Source organism: Rhododendron vialii, chromosome 2a (genome assembly GCF_030253575.1).
Source record: "Rhododendron vialii isolate Sample 1 chromosome 2a, ASM3025357v1".
Lineage (NCBI taxonomy): Eukaryota > Viridiplantae > Streptophyta > Magnoliopsida > Ericales > Ericaceae > Rhododendron > Rhododendron vialii.
The window spans coordinates 47110000-47118602 of NC_080558.1; the positions used below are offsets into that span (position 1 = coordinate 47110000).

The following is an 8603-nucleotide window of genomic DNA, read 5'->3' on the forward strand; positions in this document are numbered from 1 at the left end:
TAGAAGGAAAAGTCTACTATTCCCAAGACATAAAGTTATTTTCTTCTTTTTTGTCTCGCCGAACCAAACAATGAAGAGGAAAATTTGTTTTGTTTTTCTTTCCTTAGATTCCAAACAAAGCATAAAATTGGGTAGCCCTCGTATAATCTTGCAAGTGGTTTGAGTGGGTAGTTATGAAATTGGCTAGTAGTGCTATTAAATTCGTCACTGTGCTGTGAAATAGACCGTGGCCATCTACGACACTGACCGGTCATCAACACGCAGCAGCAGCATTTAACTCGTGAAGTATTTTTCCTTTTTCAAAGAAAAATTGGTGTACATAACATTGGGAGTGATGAAGAACAAAATGCGCCACCCAAGTTGTACCATTTAGGCTCCGTTTCGGAAACGAAAAAAAAATCCTTATTTTTTAAGAAGATAATTTCAAACTCAAAAATTATGGACTTATTGAAATTTAAAAATATGCAATATGGATCTTGTTTGAAAGATCTCGATATCTTTTATACGATGTAAAAAACATTGAAAATTTATTTTTCATTTATATTATTTTTGAGTTTGAAAATGTGAAGTACGCTGCTTATTTTTTTAAGAAGATTTCTGAAATGGAGCTTTAAGAGTTTCTACTATACACTTTGTGTCATGTCACGTCAGGTCCCGTTCCGTTAAGATTTTTATTTTATATAAATATGAGTACTTATTTTATGTTTTACGAGAAAAGTTATTCTTTCAAAATACATTACCTTTAATAAACTTGAAAAGGAAAAAATATATTTTCTTGCCCTTAATTGCACTTCAAAGCCTCCGTCCCATTTTTTTATGTCTGTTTTTTTTGGACGTTTCAAAAAATTATCTATATTTTATTATATACAGTAGAATGTTTTATATATTTAATATGGATCTTGTTTGATAGATCTCAATTAATTTTATTAAATAAAGTTTTTAAAATCGTAAAAAAAATATTATAAATTATGAGATATAAGCAATTTTCGTGACATGTCAAAAAGGAAGCAGATGCAACAAACTGGGACGGAGACTACAGTATTTGATAGAAGAAAAGAGTTCATATTGCAGAAAGTTTTTTCTTTTCCCTTGACCCAATGGCTAACATTGGAAACTCCAACTCCAGGCCAACCCAAATCAAAAACTACTCATCTTCCAAAAGAGAGATACTTATTTACGGTGTAGCCGAAAACAAGTGTTTTGCAACAGCTGAAAAACCCTAGCTCGTCTGGGTATATAAAGATTTGCTATTTTTCGAACTTTTTCAATATCACCAACAAATGATATATCAACCCAATCAATTATTGGAAAGCAATAAACATAAGAATACCAGATATACGTGAAAAATCCTAAACAGAAAAAACTACGGGAATGAATCAAAAACACTACATACAATGTGTAGTTACAAGCAAACTTACCAACGATTATGAATCCTCACCAATCGCCCTAAATTCTACTTGCCGAATCTTCGTTCACCACATCCAGTGCTTTGACCGCCACTGCCTTGAATCCACAAGCCTTCCGTTTGCATTCCGGAATCCACGAAGGACTTTGTACTGCCTAAAAATCCTCCTTAGGCTTCTCTGAAACTTGTAGTTGTTGATGAAATAACTCTTGGAGATATATTAATGCTCAATAATACATAAATCGTATCTGTACTCCAAGGACAATTGAAAAAACACTCTCTAATAACCCTAGACATGTTTCTAGGTCTTTTTCACCATAGGGAGAGGGAAAACGACGCCTCTAATATTCAAGAACTAACTTATGTGTATTTATAGAGATGCTGGAAATATTTTGTTTGAGCAAAATCCCTGCCTTTTAGATTTTGCTTGAGCGAAATGTACATCTTCAATTATTTTATTTCCTTACTCTCACTTTCCTTTTCTCCATGATTTTAGTCTTTCCAAATCACAATCTGTCCATGTTTCTTTCTAAATCATAATCTCTCCATATCTCCTTCCTAAACCAAAAAATTGCTTGACTAATGTCTACCGCACTCAAACGCAATACAAATCAAATTGATTCCTTTCCACAAACTAAACAGACTCTCTCAAAAGAGAAATAAAATAAATTACAACTCAATAACGGGATACATGAAACTATGTGTTTTGTCAATGGAATTGCCAACACAAAAAGCTCGGCTTTTTGGAGCTTACAACAGCAACCAATCGTGACCGTTTAAAAGTTTTTTGGATGGTCCGAATAACTTTTTCCGGGGAAAAGTTTAACTCTTCTTCGGAAAAGTTTCATTAATATCTGAACCGTTCAAAACACTTTTTGACGGCGGAGATTGGGTGCTGTAAATAACTCTTCATGGAACAGCCGCAAAAAAAGTTATTCTCTTTCCTCAGTCTATTAACCTAACCCAAGAACGTAAACACTTTTCACTAGAGGTTTTTAAAAAATAAGTACTTATTGTATTTGTAATTTTCAAGCTTAAAAATAAATTTACTAAAATAATTTTTGTACAATATGAATTTTGGTTGATAGATCTCATCGAAATCTTTTGAACGATACAAAAAAAATTAAAAATTTATTTTCATAACTATATTATTTTTAAGTTTGAAAATTACAAATAACTATAGTTATTTTTTTTTAAAACCTTTATAGCGAAACAGGGCAAACCCAACATGCTCCTCATCACGTGACTTTGAAGTAGATAAGGATCTCCATCTCCCAGGGGCGGTGCTTCGTCTAGTCCTTTCCGTGTCCACCCGCTAATTCGCGAATTCCTAAATCCTTACGAGCCAGCCAGCCGCCCCATCTTTAAATTCCTACTCATCTTCCATTTCATGACCCTAAAACACCCGCCCCCGTTCATCTCCGGCGTCAACCTCTGCTCGATCGGCTCTCTCTTTTGATTCCGACTCCGACTATAGGTAACTATCCTGAATCATCTCTCTCTTTCTCTCTTCACGTTGATTTCTGCTAATTACGCTTATCTACATACTTTCTGGTTATGCATGTCTTCTTCGTGAAGTACTCTAGCAATAAAATCTGTGGACAGAGCCCCTTAAATCTCAGGTTTGGCCTGCCCCTTTTTTTGTTAACACGGTAGTGGTACTTTTCTTTTGAAACTTCTTATCTGGTTCCTTACTCTGATACGAAGAAAACATGAAACAAAGTTTGAAAAGCCTTTTGACTTGCTTTAGCTCGACCAATTTATTCTACATGAGTTCATTTTCACAACATAATGTCTTGCCTAGTCACTCCTTGAAGTATGTATCTTGTTTTCTCATTAGTGTTCATCGTGGTATGCGAACTATACGGAATTTAAGGAAAGAATTACTGCGTTAGATATTGGGAAAAGCCTCCATAGGTTCGGACCACGTGTTCAAGCAATTACTAGATGTTGCAATTTGTGTCATGTTCTAAATTAACAGTTTCTAATTGTCATTAGTCTCTTGTTTCCCCAAGTTCTTGCACAAGCACATGTGATTGAGCAATAATGTTACTTTTCATGTCCATTTTGATTCAGTTTCACGGCTATAAATTTTGGAGATTTGGTGACGAGGTGTTGGCCCATGATGGACTCTCGAAAGATATGTACTGTTCGAAGTTCGTACTCCTACTAGACATCAAGCCACCTTCAGTTTGATGAGTGAAAGGATTTTATCAACGGATGAATTTCTCTGCTCTTCCCACCATTTCTCCTTTTCTTTGCTTGTTGTTTCAAGTTTTCAACACGGTTGTTGTCATGCTCTCCGTAGTTTCACCCTTGCTGTCTCTTCATTGGGGTCAACTAAGGTTGTGCAAAAAATTAGGTGAACCATGAAACCGGTCCGGACCGAACCGATCTGTATCTTTTGGATTTTATCCGTGGATTAATGGTCCGGACACTGATTGAAAATTAAAAAATCTTGACTCACGGTTCGGTCTACGAGATATTTATTCTATATAAATAATAAATAAAAAAATGTATATGTATATCTTAAATTTTTTTTTATTACCAATTTTAGTATTTTACCTTAATATTGGGATACGGTTGCCAGTTGTCGTGCCTTGCATTTTGATGGAAGATCTTCTTTTGTGCTTATTTGTTTTCCCATTTTGATGTTTACTGTGGTTTTTTTGTTTGGTTTTATATAATCCAATACTTTATCTGGTGGTGTTAGTTTTGATGTAATCAAATATTTTATTGTGCTTTAATGGAAGATATTTTTGTTCGGTGTTGTCCAACTGATTGTAAAGGATCAAACTTTTCAATCAAAACAATGGAGGTTGTCATAGTTTCTTGTGGTTTAAAGTCGAGTTTCGTGAAGGTACAGTGATTTTGAAATTAGTGGAGAGGAATGACAACAGACAAGGAGAAGGAGAATGGTGGAAAGAGTGGAGAAGTGCTTCCGAATGGTGGTGGTTACTTATGATTGCCAACAATAGCTTATTGCATTCATGTCATTACGGTCTCGGAGGACACTCTTTCCTTTTGGCTAGATGTAAATGGAGGTTAAGAAGCTTGAGGTATTCATGTTGTGCGGATTAACCCTTATTTGCTTTCATTTATGTGTATTTATTTATGCAGATATGGCTTCACATTTCTCCCTGCTTCGTTTATTGTTATCTTGTTTAACACTCAGACTTTTGTTCTCTTCACAACTTAAAAAGCATTTTTTAAAAAGTTTCCCTTAGATTCCCCCTATTTCTAACATTTCTCTCTCTATCTCTCTCCACTTATTACCCCTACTATTTTTCAAAAAAAATTTCAAATCTCAATCCAAACATAGATGATCTACTTTTTAGTCTTTTGGGTAGTGAACTCTTGGGGTTTACTCATCATTTGTTTAGCATTTTCCTAAAACAATTATTCGATCTTGTTATGCATGTGTTTTTGAAAGCTGCAACTTTCTACTTTCCCTTGTTAGCCTAAAATAATTTTAGATCTGGTTATGCGTATGCTCTTTTTGCGAATTCAAAGGAATGTATTATATGTTGTAATTTATCTGTTTAAAGTCTTTGTATTTAGATATTTATGGTATGAGGATCATGTTTGCTTACCGCCCTTCTAGTCATTAGGTAGCAAGCATTGTAGAAGAACTCTTCTATCCGCTTCTTTTCTGGGTCCTGGCCGTGTGGTCAGTAGTTAGCTTTGCAGAAGTATTTTATCGCCACGTTTTTTTTGGATCCTAACTTGGACTTGGGATCGGTGTCGGTAAACAAAAATTTGAAGATTTTTAGCTCCCCCAATTACTTTGACATGACTTCATTTTGTTACTACGTTGTGTTGGGCTCCCAAAGATTTATTCTCTTTCATAGTCAATTCTAGTATGTTTTCCAGTTTTTCTTATTATTGTTTCTCCCTGTTTGTGCATTAGAGGTGATTGGCGAAAACCTCAATAGATTCAAACTGAATGTTCAAGCAACAGTAGTGGTTTTCCTAATGAGTTTGGCTGCAACAGGCTTACAAACATTACGGATTAGACGAAAGCACATGACTTGGAAATCAACCTGGAAAATCCATTTTATTTCCTCGTTTGGTCAATAGATCCAGGTCTCACTTGCTAGTTGCTAGCACAAAAGGAAATAAATACAACAAAGAGATTTATAACTGCCATTGTCTCATACTCAATTATTCATACCTCTACCATTTTCTATTTTGCTGCTTATCTGAACCACCTCCTTAGATCGGTTGTTGAACATGGAGAAATTTCTCCACCTACGCTTTCGGTGTAGCAAGATGACAGATTGGACCCATGTTCGACCCCCAAAAATCCTGCTTGAACACTCTTGAAGCTAGGACTTCTTGAGTTCTGGCAGAAACCACTGCCACCAATCCCAACATTGCTGTATGGCTCAGGAACAGGGTATGATAACCTTTTCTTCACGGACCCACTTCGTTCCCTCTCCGGTGTTGAGGGCCTCTGCCTCGTTGCGCTTTGTGACCGAAATCGAGCTTTTGCAGACTCAGTAGCAGCCATGTAGTTGGGCATTGCATAATTCCAAGCACCTAATTCACTTCCATGGCGAGATACTAAGCATGGCGTATTAGCCATTGAGTAGCTTCTTTCTTCCTTGGGGCATCGGGGGCTTGCTGAACGCATGTGAAGTGGTCTCACTTTGGAGGGAGAGGGAGTCAAGGGAGGTTGAGGGTAGGATGCTCTATGGCGAGGAGAAGCAACAGAGCGTACACTTGATTGCCTCTGATTCTGATGTTGAGATTGTGACGTGCTGATACGATGAGTGGAATAACAGTAAGGTCTGGATGTGTCCATTTCAAGAGTTTTTGTGGTTTCTCTCATATCTGTGGAAGATCTGTCGGTCTCCCATTGCTTGGTTGCCATCCACCGGTCTAGCCAGTTTGTTCTTTCGTCTATCTCCTTTTCATCTCCGGTGGAAGCGTTCCTACCTGAATCCCATATCTTCAATTTGGGTGGGTGTCAACACATGAAAGATATATGAGATCGAAACTCCAAACGAATAAGAAATGAGTGAGACAGGGCAGAGAGAGATACCTGCTGAGAAAATGCATGTGCCAGGGTTTTTTCATGGTTCAAAGCGGCCGCCTCCTTTCGTGTCTGCAAAATAGCATCAAGTTCTTCGAGCGTGCGTGGACAGTCGTCCCAATTGTCTGCATTGTAACTACCAGCTCTGGAATGCTATACAAAATGGGAATCAAGCAATGACTTATTAGACTAAATGTATGGATATTGAGGAGATAGTGTTTCAGCCATCAAGTAGTACTCCAATTTGTAAAAGAAACATACGATTGATTTCCTCTCACGAACGTCTTGCATATATTTAGATTCCCACAAATTATTGCTTTCTGCAAACATTGATTTTCTGGTCACTTCGAGGGAGGGCCTCGCACGGTGGTCACGCACCCGAGCCTGAACTCGAAACAGGGCTTGCATGCATTTCAAAGTCATCTTTGTTTGCCTCCTAACATTCTGTCCTCTCACTAAAGCTTGGAGCTTCACAATCCCCTGAAGTGCTCGAAGAGCTCTCCTTGCCTTCAACCAACAAATGAACTTTTTAGATGCTGATAATGATGTATCAAACATCAATAATTCTTCTCCTGCTTCAAAGATAGATTTTTTTCCTGTCTTATGGTGTTACCATTTAAATCCAATAACTTCTGTTTTTGTTTTTGACATGAAGTTCTACAGATTGATTAGTATGTTACATTACAACGGAAGTGTTGACATTGCTTTATCAGCTTGAACAAGACCTCACTCTTTTGGGTCCAACCTACGGATAGTGATGCCGCTGGACTGCAAGGCTATTGGCATTTACTAGTAAGTGCTTTTCATTACTTTTTCAAATGGAAATGCCTCATTCATCTATCTAAACAAACATAATCTAGCAAACCGCCACTACATAGATGCTTTGCATGTTGTGATGAAGCTCATTATACCTCTCTATCCAGTTTTTGTAGAACTTCATGTCTTCGGATTTGTAATTTTTGGAGCCTAAAAATGATTTTGGGCTTCTCAATAACATAGGAACAAGCACCCCAACATATGCAGCAGATAGGAATGGCATGTATTTTAGGTTTTTGTTGCTTACCAAGTAGCCTTTGAAACAAGTCTGGATGACAATGGCAGCATTGTGTTCCCTAAGGCAAGTAGAAGAAGGTGTAGTCAATCGAATGATCTCAACAGCCGCCTGTGCCGTTGCAGCCGCGGCTTCAGCTGCCGCTACCGTGGCTGTTGCCACTGCAATCGCATGCCTTCGGTCTGCAGCCAAACATTGTGCATTCATGAGTGGAGCACTGTTATTTGTTGCTTCACGTTGGTGGTCATGAGTATTACTGGGAGCTCTCCTGAACAACCATCTTCGCTTCTCTCTCTTCTGCATCAATCCAAAATCATAAACACTCCAAAATGTAAAAAAAAGCGTCAAAACTAAGAGATTGGAGTTTTGGTAAAGCCTAGTTTATTAATTACCTGTTCTTCTTCTTCTTGCTCATTTTCTTCCCTCCTCCTCCTACTCTTTTTGTCCTCGTTCTTGGATGGAGACCTGAAAGCCCTCTTAACAACTGTCAACCAAGAGGTGCCTCCTTTCTTGCCCATGAACTATTGTAGGAAAAAACGTAGCACTTCTTCTCTATAAGAATTTCGAGAAAAACCAAGAGTAGCAGAGAGAAAGAGAGAGAGAGAGAGAGAGAGAGAGAGAGTGATGTATTCTTTGGGTTTGGGTAACGGTAAAGAAGAGAAATGAATGAGTATTAAAAGGGAAGGACATATGTGAGTTAGTAGTATGTTTATCTGTGCAGCATCTAATAGAGTACGAGCTCCAATATATCTGCAACGGGTGCAGGTGTTTTGTAGTGACATGAGTCAAATAATATATTGGTGTGTCGTCAGAGATGCCATTGAAGTTGCATATGGACATTACAAGATGCCATCATGTATTAGGGGAGGGAGAGAGAGAGAGAGAGTGTGTGTGTGAGCTCGAGAAAGAGAGAGTGATGCTGGCAGGGTTTAGTTTGGTTGGTTGTTGGTTAGTTCTACACACAATTGATCAGATTTGATTATTGGAATTTGGCTGTAAGAAATTAATATTTTGCGAATCTTAGTCTTGGTGTGGATAATTTATCTTTGACTAGATCGGGAAATGGATAAGTCGAAGAGCGTGGAAGTTGGCTTGAACACTTGTTATCA

The 8603-nt window shown here is 37.7% G+C and overlaps 1 long non-coding RNA gene across 5 annotated transcripts; it reads left to right on the forward strand.

Annotated features, from left to right (window-relative positions):
• The first annotated feature begins 2691 nt into the window (after positions 1–2691).
• Positions 2692–8143, forward strand: LOC131316064 (uncharacterized). 5 transcript variants are annotated; one of them, XR_009196995.1, is made up of 5 exons: positions 2692–2882; positions 2984–3027; positions 3482–4586; positions 4728–7235; positions 7443–8143. It is a non-coding gene; the product is annotated as an uncharacterized LOC131316064 (long non-coding RNA). The 5 variants fall into 5 exon arrangements; XR_009196993.1 differs by lacking the exon at positions 2984–3027 and having other exon boundaries at positions 4728–5016; positions 5084–7235; XR_009196994.1 differs by lacking the exon at positions 2984–3027 and having other exon boundaries at positions 7367–8143.
• Positions 8144–8603: the final 460 nt, after the last annotated feature.